Source organism: Carettochelys insculpta, chromosome 1 (genome assembly GCF_033958435.1).
Source record: "Carettochelys insculpta isolate YL-2023 chromosome 1, ASM3395843v1, whole genome shotgun sequence".
In the NCBI taxonomy this organism is placed as follows: domain Eukaryota; kingdom Metazoa; phylum Chordata; order Testudines; family Carettochelyidae; genus Carettochelys; species Carettochelys insculpta.
This window is the reverse complement of record NC_134137.1, coordinates 268,111,724-268,125,337: the sequence shown is the minus strand read 5'-3', so window position 1 is coordinate 268,125,337 and position 13,614 is coordinate 268,111,724. Positions and strand designations below refer to the sequence as shown.

General features: G+C 44.4%; 1 long non-coding RNA gene across 1 annotated transcript; it reads left to right on the top strand.

Moving 5' to 3' along the window:
• The first annotated feature begins 253 nt into the window (after positions 1 to 253).
• Positions 254 to 9,409, top strand: LOC142019700 (uncharacterized). Its single transcript, XR_012647167.1, has 3 exons — positions 254 to 387; positions 1,079 to 1,168; positions 9,317 to 9,409. It is a non-coding gene; the product is annotated as an uncharacterized LOC142019700 (long non-coding RNA).
• Positions 9,410 to 13,614: the final 4,205 nt, after the last annotated feature.

The following is a 13,614-nucleotide window of genomic DNA, read 5'->3' as shown; positions in this document are numbered from 1 at the left end:
GATATGATGCACACACACACAACCATCCCAGAAGTGGAAATGCCCCGCCCACACAAAAGAATGTCCTGTACTCTCAAATTGCTTATCTTCTGTCTTACAAGTGCAAATTAAGTAAGAAATGCCCTTGTAACAAACTGGCGTCACAAAGACAGACCAGTATGATCTGGCACCATAGATAAGAAAGAGAATACGTAACCCAGAGGGGTATAAAAGATGGGCCCAGCAGAACTCTAACTTTGAGTGCATTCCACCAGCTACCTGCTGGTCGGGTCAGGTGATTGCCTCCCGAGGTCCACAACTGGGGATGCCCAACCTCGTATTCGTCTTTCCGCGGAATTGAGTGACCGATCCGGCTTGGCTATGCTGGTATCGAGAGACGCAGAGAGGGTAAGATACACCCATGCTAGGTCTCCAACTTTTTTGTGCACAGCTAAAGAATTAGAGCTCTGTAACTAGATGTCGTTGTGTCAAGATATCATTGTGTTAGATGGTAACAGATATCTTTGTATTGGATTGTAACGTAACTTGTTAACACCTGTACTTTGCTAGCATATAAGAAGTAGACAATAGCCTTTTGTAACCGCACGCTTATAACTGTAGCTTAAATAAACTTGTAACTAGTTAAGCTCTGAGCCTGACCCTGTTAACCCTTTTGTCACTGCAACACCGCCGGCACAACAAAAAGAACTTTAACCCTTTGGTTACTACAGCCTGGCCGTGGGTGAGAGTGCTAGGAGCTGCCTGCTCTAACAGTAAAAAACTGGGTTGCTTAGGACCCAGGGGAGTACCTCACTGCACATTACCCGGCCACCGACTAACACTCAGTAAGGATCTTAATTGGTTAACACTCTATTGAGGCAACTTAGATGAATATTCACATCTCTCCATTAGCTACACTGAATGGCCATAATGATTCTGACTCGATAGTAGCTTCTTTCCTTTGCAATAATTTCTTACATATATATCTGCCTAACGTGGCTAACCCTCTGAGACAGTTTTACTAGTTTATCCATTAGAATAATGCTGTGTAGTGAGCATTCTCTTTGATACCATCCCATTTTCTGCTTATTTCCCCCAGGAATTCAAAGCCGCCTTTAGTTTGTATGCCTGTGTTCTAAGCAACCTGCAGCCATGACTGAATGTGAAGAGACACAAAGTCATAGTGCAGGTAAAGTATGTCTTCCTTCTGCCATCATCATGAGCAAGCTATTGGTTTTGCCACTAGAAAATTGCCATGCAAATTGTTTCTATTTCCCAGGTACTGCCCTTCCAGCTGAGGTGAATGGGATGAGACTTTCAGTCCAATTCCGGTTCTTAATTGGAAGCTGTGGTGGACTGTTTGAAACTCTTCCCATCTTTTGAGAAGAAGAATTTACCTGAGGCACAGATCTGTCACACTGCCCTTACTAGCATGTACAGCGCCCCTGTGTCACTGCAGGGAGCAATCCATGGGATTAGGACAAATCCAAGATGCTGTACTGCCATCAATTACAGTCTCCATTGTCCACTCAGGTTTGGTTTCTAAGTCCCAAGTTCGTGTACCTCCTGCCCTTTGGGCCATGGCTCAGTCTGAGGTATAGTGCAAGCTCCTAGTGACCATCCTACCTGGGCCTCCTCCAGAGCTCTGAGCTCAGGCTCTGTTTGGCTGGCTACATCCCTGCAGCGGCAGCACATGACTTCCCTTGTAGCTTTCATTGTCTGTCTCATATCATGCCTCCTACGCCAATGGGAAGACAGCTGTCAGCAGGAACGAGGGATGGGCAGGAATGGTGAAGGCATCTTTTCCAAGCTGCCCATCTCCTAGCCAATGAGAGTTTGGAAGGGCAAGGCCAGTCTTTCACAACAGCGCTGCTGATTGGTGGCATAGGGCCAGGACTGATGTAGAGCAACAGGAGGGGCTTTCTGGAATACCCTCTCTCTTGTCTCTTCCTGGCAGTGGAGCATGCTGCAGCTACGGCATTTACAGGCACTCTGTTTGCTTTTCAAAGAACTCTGCTGAAGGAGACCAAGCAAGGCCCATGCCTCTGCCAGTGCAGGGCTGATCCCTACTGCATATTCTTTAGTGTTATCATCATAGATAAATATTCCATGCTCTGTGGCTTACAGCCACCAGAGAATCAGGCAACTTTTATTTTGGAATGTAAATATGGATTTAGGAGCCTAACTTTAGGCTCCCCTGCTTTGAAAAATGTGGCTGATTTGCTGTGGAGAACTGCACTTTCATCTTACTTCCAAAGGCAAAGTAAGCCATTGCACCCAGGTGTGGCACAGTGGGACGAATGTGGCCAGCTGGGGAAAGGACCTTAATTCTGTCCTTTCTCTTCCCCACTGCCTAGGGCTGGCAGGAGTGGCCCAAGGGTGCAGGGCCAGCAGCCAGGACCCCAGCACACAGGACTGTCAGGAGACCCCCAACACCCAGGGCTGGCAGTTAGGACCTGAGGCATTTAGCCAGGATCCCAGGTGTGTTTCAGGACCTCACAGACCCTTAGCTCCCTTCCCGTGCCTAGGAGCACTGGTCCCACAGCTCCTGTTCAGCTGGGAACAGGAGCAACACAGGGCAGGATCACCAATGGGGACTGCTCCAGCCCTGATTCTCCCACCTGCAATCCCCCCTACACACATACCCCAACCCCTCTCCTGACTCCTGCACCACATCCCCTAGTCCTTCAGCCCCCCTGCCCTGACCCATTCACACCTACCTCAACCCCCAACCTGACTCTGCACCCCCCACTGCAACCTTCTGTCCTGAGTCTCCCCCGCTCCAGTCTTAAATTTCTTACAGGTTCTCTTGTATCACAACCCCTTACCCCCCTACTTCTGGCATATGCCCCACCCCGCTCTGGGGCAGGGGGAGTTGATAGGACACTACCTGTAAGAAATGTTAAGTCACTCTCGCCCCTGCTTACTCTTCTTGAATTGTCTCCATTCTTTACTCTAGTGTTTCCCAGTTTTATTTGACCACAGAACCTTTTAAAACCCATTCCCAGACTCTACTCCCCTAGGTCCCCAAACCCATCCCTCAGCTCCAGGCTTTACCTGCCTCAGCCCTCAGTCCCCACATCCACCCCCAAAACCCCAAGCTTGACTCCCCCATCTTTCAAACCCGCCTTCCCCATCCCCAATCTTAACCCCCTTTCAGCCCCAACCTACCCCCCATCCTCAGGCTTAACCCCTCCAAGCCTCAAACCCACACCACCATCTCCAGGCTTAACTCCTCTCAGCCTCAACCTGCCCTCCCCATCCCCAGTCTTAACCCCTCTCAGCCCCAGACCTACCCCCACATTCCCAGGATTAACTGGCCTCAGCCCCAAACTGGCCCCTGGGACTAACCCATCTGTGGTGCTGGCCGGTGAGCCTATGCTGGGCAGCCATGTGTGCCCTGCGGAAGGAAGGCTGGTGTGGAGGTGTTCCACTGGCGGAGGTGAGCTGAGCCACACCCACCAGAGGGTTGAGGCTGCTCAGGCAGCAGGGTAAGTGAGGGGCTCTATGCAGCTCCCTGCCCTGCTGCCACTGAAATAATGGAATTAAAATTAAGTTAATTTAATGGCAAGATCCCTCCTGTACTTTGCTGGGCATTAAAGCAATTAAATTTAGTTCTACTATTTCAGTAGTGGCAGGGCAGGGAGCTGCACAGGAATTTTCTCAAAGACCCCTTATTTTCACTTCACGGGACGCGAGGGTTCCATGGAACACCATTTGGGAAACACTGCCTTACTCTTAGGTACCTGCTCCAGAGCCCGATACAAGGCTTATTGACGTCAGTTGATTTCACTGAACTACTGATTAGGCCCCTTGCAAAGGGCAGACTTTGATGTATGTCTAATCCAGTATTTCTCATTCTTTTTTATTAAGTTCCCCTTTTAAAAATAATAATAATTTTTTAAACATTTTCAGACACAACCTTTATTTTCTACCTTTGTATCACATTTGTTTAAACAACTTAATTATAAACGGTTGGTAGTAGAAATTGCTTACATGCAATAAACTTGCCATCGTACTTTTGATTTTGCAAAAAGTATAAATAAAACACTTACATTAACATAAAATAAGTCCAATTTTTATTTATAAAAAAAGTTTGAGAAACACTGAGTTCATGTACCCTCTGGAAGAGTTCTGCCTTATCCCAAGGGATACACGTCCCCCTGGTTGAGCACCACTGTCTAATCCATAGGAAGCCAGGCTGTTCAGTTCTAATAATGGCACTTAAAGTTGCTGGGCTTTTTTCCCAGAACATTCCTGGACACAATGGCAGCAGTTTGCTGATAACCTGTAAGTCAATAAACAAGCAGCAGTGCACTGATTCATGGCAAGAGGATAAGAGATAATGACTCTCACCATTAACTCTTCAATCCATTCTCTCTCTGACAATATCTGATGGCAGTCATTTTTAGAATGACCTCTACTGAGTGTGCAACTGCAAGGAAATAAATGTGAGCTAATGTGTCGCATAGGTTTACAGGTGGGGAGGGGTGAGCTCCATATAGCTAGTACAAATTGCTGGCAAATATAAAATAAAGCCAGTTCTGAAAGCACAGTTTAGAGGCAGACCTAGGCAACTAGATGCACTTTAATCATCATCTACAAGATCTCCTGCTGCTCCAGTCCTGAAACCTAGAGCCAATAACAAATCAAGGACTGAGTGTGCAAGCCTTACTGTCAGTAGCAAGGGCTGACTCACACAGCTACTCCCTGCCACCCGCAGGAAACAACACAAATACTGAGTGCATAAGCAATCAGCAGCATCAGAAAGGATTGCATACAGTGTTCCCTCTAATTTTTTCCATCCATGGGTGGAATAAATTTTGTTATGTGCACCAAAGCATGTACAGATGTGCACCATCAGTAGAAACACATGCTGCCAGCTGTGAGTGACTGTGGGGGCTCTGTTAATAAGCTGGATGGCACCTGAAACGCTCATGGGCGCCTGCCCAGCTGCTCAGTTTACAGGGAACACTAGTGGCATGGTCTAGCCCAAACTAACAAAGGAGAGGAAAAGTGGAAAACAGGCTATGGCCAAGGGTGGTTTTTCAGTGTGTTTTTTGGGTAGGGGGTGGCATGAGGGAAGCAAACCGTCCATGGACAGTTCCCTGAGTCATTCCAGTATCACAGCCATTCCTCGGCTAAGCAACACCTCTTGACCTTGCAACTGAGTTTCAGGCTTCTGATTGCAGGTGGGAGCGTCTGAGACCCTGGCAGCAGAACTGTTCATGTGTCATATTTAAGCAATAACTTTAATAGGAAGATATAAGAAGTTACCTTTTGGCCTCATTCTGTGTCCAGCTCAGAACAGTAGTCAGTTTATGGTGGTTCCTGCTGATACCTCCTCTGGATTCCTCAGCAGAGCTTTGGAACAAGCTGAGCAGAGCTGCGCCCAGAGAATACCTGGCAGGTGTTAGGCTATCCCTAGTCCATGCTGAAAAGTCCTTTGGTGGGTTAGTAGCTAGGCTCACTCCTCCTGCCTCCCAAAAATTAAGCTGACAGAGCTGTGTGGGTCCAGCTACCACCGGGGAAGAAGAATGGGGGTGGGCTGGGAGAGGAATGATGGGGGTAGAGGTGTGGCCTAATGAATGGATGCTGTTTCCACATTATCTCTATGGATATGGACAAGAGTAACATGGCTCCAGCCAGACAGGATGAATATTGCACAGTAGGAGTGGTGTTGAACATGGAATTCTCTTTGTCTTGAGAAGGTCTGCACTGATAGGAGAAGGTGTGGTCAAGCAGAGGATAGGGAAAGTACCTCTTCCCACAGCCTTCCTCAAATGAAAAGCTCCTCCTGTCATAAGCACATTTATGTTTGTGAATTCTTCTTGCCTAACAAATTTTCAGAACACTACTCTAAAAAAATGAGGGGAAAACAGAAAAACATTAAAGGCCCTTCACCTTCCCTCATATCAGCCATGATCAGTGTATAAACCACCAGACAGTTTTCATCCTCTCGTACTCGATGTTTACTGAGGATTGTTATGCAAGACTTACTAGATCTGACTTTTTCATCAACTAGTCATCATCCAGTTGAAATACTCTTCAGGTGGAAAAGGAAGTCCAAAGAAGGATGGCTCTGTATTGCATTCAGGCTGATATTCAAGAAACCTATTGTCTATTTCTAGCTCTGCCACAGATTTCTTCTGTGATCTTGAGGAAGTAATTTGGATTCCCTGAGCCTCAGTTTTCAGTCCGCAAAACAGGCATGATCCTGCACTACCTCAAAGCAATGTTGAGGGAATATGTTCACTGTCTGAGGCACTCAATAATGAGGGTTATATAAGGACATAGGTAGATAGAATACAAGTGATACAAAACAAACAAAATGGCACATAACTGCCTGTATTCTGCATGCATTTTTCTTTGATCTCTTTGCATTGACTCTTTCTGATTATTTCTTTCTCTTCCTTTATCTTTTGCTGGTCTGAATACTCCACAATGCAATGACCAAACCCATTCAGTGGGTGGGTTTCTTTGACAGACTGTGGTGTTCTTATGATTGGTTGTTAAACTCCTTGGGCTCTTGGCTGGGCTAATTCCATTTTTTTTCCTCACAGGAGGTTTAGGAGCACTGAAGAATAACAGTGTAGTCAATACTAATTCCTTCTGTGCCTATGAATATTAATTACCTGAATTTAGTGTTGGTGTGTGGGAGGTGAGTAATTCTTAAAGAATCCTGCTGTTTAATCAATGCTGAGCTACAGCCTGTTTTAACTTTACTGAAATTTTTGCTGTACGCATATGCAGAAATCAGCAAACAGTGGGGCTCCCTCACAAAGAGGGAAACCATTTAATTTCATCTACTATAAATCTCTGATGGTTAGTGACTCCTAGCTGAGGCAAACCTGGGGCAACTCCTCCTGCCATGGGCCCTGATTCAACAAAGCACATGCCAGATTTTAAACATGTGGTTAACGTTAAACCTTTGTTTAAGTCTGTCCCCAAAACTCTTGAGCATGTAGTGAGGATTAAGCACGTGCTTAACTGCTTTGTTGAACCAAGACTTTCATCAGGAGTAGACTGGCACCCAGTATTGATTCTTTCTTTGGGACACTTCAGTCATTGCCTCATTCAGAAAAATTAAATCACATAAATTAAATGTACTTTCCCTTACTCCTGTGTACCACTCCCAGCTGTTAAATTAACAGAATAGAATTTCCCTTTTCAGATGGGTTGCCCATGAACAAGCGAGCTGCTCCCCCACCCCAGAGTGTGTTGTCCACCTTCCAAACAGTTGTAGAAAGAACAGATATTTTGGGGAGGGCACCTATGTTCCCTTGCACAGCCCAGCAGACACATGAATGAGCAACAGGTGTTTTTGAAAGTAGTGTGGGCTTTCAGACTCTAGGACACTCTCTGGTGCTTCTCTAGTTGGCTTCTTGTGTCAAAGACAAGAGCCATCTGTGTGGTCACCTGATAATTCAAAGGACAGATTGCTTCTGCCAGGCAACCACTGATATTCCAAATGTCACTCTCTCACTGGGCCTGATGCTAAAGATTGGGAATTGTGGTGAGGTGTGTGAATTCTGGTGGGTCTGGTTCAAGCCAATGGTGAGCCTTGCTGAGATCCTGTTTTGAGAATCCTTGTGTTTCTTCACTGAGGCCTTTGGTGTTGTGGTGTCATTTAATTACTGCATTTGGATAATGTGTATTAACAGCAGTGCAAGATTTTTTGCCCTCTGAAGGCTATTACAACTTTAAATAGCAGCAGCAGCAGCAGCATGGTAGTTCTGTGGACATTCTCAACATTGTCTTGGACTCCTGGTTCTATAATTCTACCTCAGCTACTTTTCTGACGCTTCTTCTCTTGGGCTCAAGGTACATGAGTTTCACCTGTTTGTAGAAAAGTCCTTTGCTTTTACCCAAGTCTTAAATATGACATTGTCATGTATTCTGCAGTGCCTGAATTGATTCTTGAATACTGCATCTTGGCCAGGTTATTGTGCTAGTTGTTATATTCAAGTAATACATTAACAGGTTGCTTAAGAAGGAGATGGCTTCTGTCATCTGTTTGGCTCTTGCATCGGCTCACTTTGATGCTTTGGCATGCCTTCTAGCAGAGCTCACCAATTTGGACCTCTCAAAACAAAAAAAAGCAGTCCAGCAGCACTTTAAAGACTAGCAAAATAGTTTATTAGGTGGTGAGGTTTCATGGGACAGACCCACTTTTTCAGACCATAGCCATAACAGAAACAGTCTGTTCTGGTATGGCTATGGTCTGTCCCATGAAAGCTCACCACCTAATAAATTATTTTGCTAGTCTTTAAAGTGCTACTGGACTGCTTTTTTGTTTTGATAGACTACAGACTAACACATTTATCTCTCTATTACTATTCAATCTGGACCTAGTGGACAAAACCAAGCCCAAAAACCAGAGAACAAAGGGAGAGGGAGGGTTTTTTTGAGACAGAGACCCAGATTTCTAGAATTTAGGCATCTGAAGTAAGATAGGTTTGCCTTAAGACTCTAAGTTAAACATGTAGGTAGACTTTTTTGTTGTTTTAAAATCTCCTTTGGCTTACGCTGGGCTTTGTTTCTGTTTTTAAGATTAAACAATGCCTTGTTTTAAGAAGGTGGTATTGAATCATTGTATTCAAATTCACCAATAGTCGCTAGCTCCTAAAGGGAGGTGTGTGGTAGGACCACTGGGGAGTATGTATTGATACACAGGGTACTGAAAACTAACACCTGGACTCAGAGTGGGGAACCTGTGGGATTCTACTCCAGCACAGTAGCTGCATGAGGTCTTCTTCAGCTGCATCCATATCGGAAAGGGGTCAGAGATGCAGTTAGCCCTGAAAGTGTGACACCATAACTGTCTTCAACATCTGACAGGGTTAAAAGGGCTGTACCATGAGGCTGAGTCTCTAGGGTCTTACATCAATAGCTTTTCACTCTCTGGTCCATAAGTTTTACATTCCTGTGCTGCTAAGAGAGTTTACAGTGCTTCAATGGAGGCTTGTTTTTATTTTATTTTTGAAGTATGTGTGTGTACATGTGGGTCTCATCTGAAAACACTTCAGTCCGCTGGAAGGATGGGCACCATTTGAACCCAACTCTCTCAAATGTGCAAATGATATCTGTGTTCGGAAGTTCAACTGGTTATTTGAGGGTGCTGTAGTAGCTGATCATCAAGAAGGTGAGCTTGAGGAATCTGAGATTTTTCTTTCTGGCTTTAAACACAGATTGTATTTGCTGAGTATAACCAAGTTTGCTTTACTGTAACATTAATGATTGGTCCAGGCAAGGAAGAATAATAGAGTTCAAGTACTTTGACTTTTTTTTTTATCTCTACTCCTATTTTAATCTCCATATCAATTATGTATTACAGGAAGCCAGAAGCAGAATCAGTGTCAGGAAAAAACAGAAAAGAAATGACTTGAACATGCAGAGTTCTCCTGAGCCAACTCATTCAGCCACTGTGGTAAATGCAGCTGTACAAGGTTCTTTTTTTCTCGTTATTTTATCCTTTAACTGTGATTTAGTAAAAGAAAAGACTAGAAAAATACCATGTATTACAATGGACCTGTGTCTGTCCTGAGGCTATTAAATTGTTCTGTCCTCTGCCTGCTGGACAAGCTAGTGAGCTTTGAGATCGTTTTGTGCTTCTGCCATTTATACTTTGTGAAATCACACCTGCTTTCATCTTCTCCTCCTTTGCCTCCTCCTTCTCCTCCTTTGCCACCCATGACCCATCTGTGACAAAAGGAACATAAAAACAGTCGCACCTGAAACAATATCATGCAGCACAGCAGTCACTTGTCATAAAACTTAGGGCTGCTCCGTAAAGAAGATCTAAATTAAAGTTTAAAATCAACCAAGCCACTTCATTAAGGAGCACATTTCCAAAGCGTGGCATGGACAGAAATCATGCTGCTAACAGCATGATTTGAAAACTCATGGGCCAAGAACCAGGTCTGGCTCCCATTGTGTATATGGGACTAGTTTCCTTAATTTGAATGGGAGCTGGATAACTTCAGAACAGAGTAATTAAATGCAGCAGTTTTTAAAAATAGCTTTTATTCTAAAAAATAATTTTTATTCAGTGTTAAATGGAACTTACTGCATGTAGCTGGTACAGCAATGTCATGTGCAGGATGTACGTATCTGTGCAGCATGTCTATCTGTGATTAGGTCCATAGATTAAGCTGGAAGTACACCAACTGTCCATGAGACTTATCTCTTGCTATTCTTTGGCACTTGCACAGGCTCACTGGTCTGCTTTGATGGCATGGGAAAAGTCATCTTGAAGCTGCAGTTTGTTGCTGACCTGCAGTTGTAGCTTGTTTAGTGGAGTCGATTTATAGGCTGTATTTAATAACTGGACTAATCCAAAATCCTGACTTTGCCAAATGGGGCTAGACATCATTTCTTAACACCCTTTCCTGGGGCCTCTTGACACTAGTCCATTTCTGTGCAAAGAAATGCCCAGTGCTATCAGTGATACTTGTGTCCCATAAGCTAAATCTTTAAATGAGTGGTCAGGGGAGTGGGAGAGAGAACTATTAGTGTGCCTGGACTGCCACCTTCCCTTGAAGAAGAGTGCCCTGACAACCCCTGAGATGCATTTCTCCTTGTTCTAGGGCAGGTCCTCTAGAAATCATGATTGGAAAATGGCTGTGGGATAGGGCTTGGGGAAAGGTGCATTGGAGTGCTCACTATTTGGTCTCTGGTCACTAGTGTTACGTCTGTCCAGATGGAACCGCAGCCTAACTTCCTCTGTGCATTGAAAGTAATCTGCAGGGTTGGATAGCGGCACTGTCCTCTTTATAGAGTGGTTTGGGGACAACTGTGAGCTCAGGGATCCTGTCTGGGTTTTTCTGGAGGTGTGAGCAATTTCCTCAACACCCAGGGTTCTCAAACTTGAGTGCATCGTGACCCCCTTCAAACAACAAAACTAACTACATGAACCCAAGAGAGAGAAGACTAAACCCCGAGCCTATCTAAGTCCCGTTGCTCTGGGTAGGTGGGTAAGGGGGCACAATGTGTGCTCTGCCACCCACAACTGAAGCCCTTGGGCTTTGCCTTTGGCCCTGAGTGGTGGGGCTTGGGGCAGATTCAGTTTTGGCCATGGGATTCAGGCTTTGGCCTTAGGTGTTAGGACTCAGGCTTTGGCCCTGGGCCCCAGCAAGTCTAATGTCAGCCCTGGCAACCCCTTAAAACAGTGTCATGACCCACTTTGGGGTCTCGACCCACAGTTTGAGAATCATTGTCACAAAACATGATAACGTAAGGCCTTACCCAAAGCCTATCAAAATCAGTGGGTTGAGCTCAGTGGACATTGGATCATGCACTTGTTACATTTTCACAGAGCTGTCAGACAGCCTTCTGCAAGAGATCTGAAAGTTACGACCCTGGAATGGGCACTGTGCTGCAGAAGCTAGAAGGTGCAAAATCCCCTGCTCTTCACAAAAACACTTGGTGCCACTGATCTTGGGCAAGTGGAAGTCATTGATCAAGAAACAACAGCTGCAGCATTCCATTGTCTGTCTCCTGAACCTTTCATGCCCTCCGTTATTTGGTTTTTGAGTATAACATTCTGGTGTACACACTGCTTACTCAGGGCTGGGATACACTACAGCACAAGGTCAAATTAAGATACACAGTTCCAACTATGTTGATTACATAGCTGAAGTCAACATACATTTATTTGGGCTTCTGCGCCATCTCCATTAGGAGAAGTTGATGGAAGCATGCTCTCCCATTGATTTCTCTTACTTCTAACGGTGGACAGGAATACCAGTGCCAATTAAGGCACCCTGTAAGTTCAATTTAGAGCATCCCGGCAAGGTGCGCTAAGTCGAACTTCTGGAAGATCGACCGTGGAAGGGCCTATCTTCCCTGTAGTGAAGATGTACCCTTTGAAATCTAGTCTCACTACAGTGGTAATGCACACACTGAAGGGAAAATACAACTCTAAAAATGTATTGTGCACTTTGTACCTAATTTATTACATGCCCCGTGAAGAATAGCGGGCTTGATCCTCTGCCATTGTACATCAGTATCAATGTTGACTTCAGTGGCATTATGTTGATTTACACTGGCTGAGGATGTGGCTATGTTTAGATCTTCAAAAATAGCTGCAGAAACCTACAGTGAGTCTGAATTTAAAGGAGCTTACAATGATCCCTTCTTGTAATTCCTTCTTTTGCATAGCTTACTCATGTCCAATATGATTGTGTGGTTCTCTTTGGGGATACTAACTCTCCCATTTCAATTTTGGTTTGTTTGTACTGTGTGCTATGTTTATGAGTTTTTCCAGAAGATTACTTCTCAGGAGGAGACCCTGGTATCTCGGGTGACAGTCAGTGGGCAGAAACACAATCTGGTAATTTTCTAGGGGATGGGGTATCTAATTATCCAGCTTGCTGTAGAAAATAGTTGTTTTTATTCTAGATGGTGCTTATCTATTTTTGCAAGTACATCACTTTAGAAAGCTACTTGCTCAGCTAATCTGTAACTGTCATGGAAATGTAATTTTTCCCTCCTCCAACCCAATAAGAGGCACCTGGCAAGCTTGCCTGTGCACCCGTGCATTCAAGTCTAGCAGTTTCCATGGAAACCCATCAAGCTGTCGCACTAGTTTTCTAACATGCTGCCACTTCCGAAACACAGGACAGGCTGTTTTGCACAAAATTTTCTTTACAATGTTATTTTCTCTTTCCTCCAAAGACAATTCAGAAAAGACAGTGTCTGCAGAATGGAAGAATTGCTTCTTACTCCAGCAAAGCAGTTTGTGTAAATAAGAAAATAAAAATGGAGGCCTCAGGAAAATCACTCAGAAATAAATTATAGGTAATTGAATCAAACCTAGAGCCAGCAAAAATGAAAAGCCCCATCTCACGTTACTAATGCTTGCACCCTGATTTCATTGGTACACAGTCTTTTCGAGAAACAGAAAATATATTCCAAACCCAGGATGAGGGATATGGCTATTTTCATGAAGAAACTCTTCTTCCAACACCAATCTAAAAACCTTGGCTTCTCCTTTAATGGACAGTTCAGAATTCAACCCCCAGGCTTAGAGTATCTTCTGATACTTTTGGGGACTCCAGAATTCAAGCCCAGCAGTAGGAATCAACTTGGTTCCCTCTCATGGAACCTCATGAATTCTGATACAGACTGAGAACCTTAGGTTCTCCTCACAGAGATTGCTCATTTGAGGAATAATCATGTGTTCAAAAATCTGCTCCAGCTCAGAGCTCAAAGACTACCTTAAGCCAAGGGAGTACACTACATCACCAACAATCATAAACATCTTGACACAATGACATTTTGGATTACTGCACTGGTTGTCCTTAAAAATTTCTTCCATTTTAGAAGTTTCCACTAGTTTTAAGGATTTCAGAATGGCCGTACTTATTCACATCAATGGCCACTCTAGTTCAATAGCCTATCCTCCAACAGTGGCTAGTGCCAGATGTTTCAGAGTAAAGGAATAGAACACAACAATTTATCAAGTGATTGATCTGCTGTCATTGAGTCAGATGGTTAAGGATAGCCAGAGCATGGAATTGCACCACTGACCGTCATGGCTAATACCCATTGACGGACCTACAATCTGTGAACACATCTAATTCTTTTTGAACCAGTTATATGTTGGCTTTCACAGTATCTCCTGGCAACAAG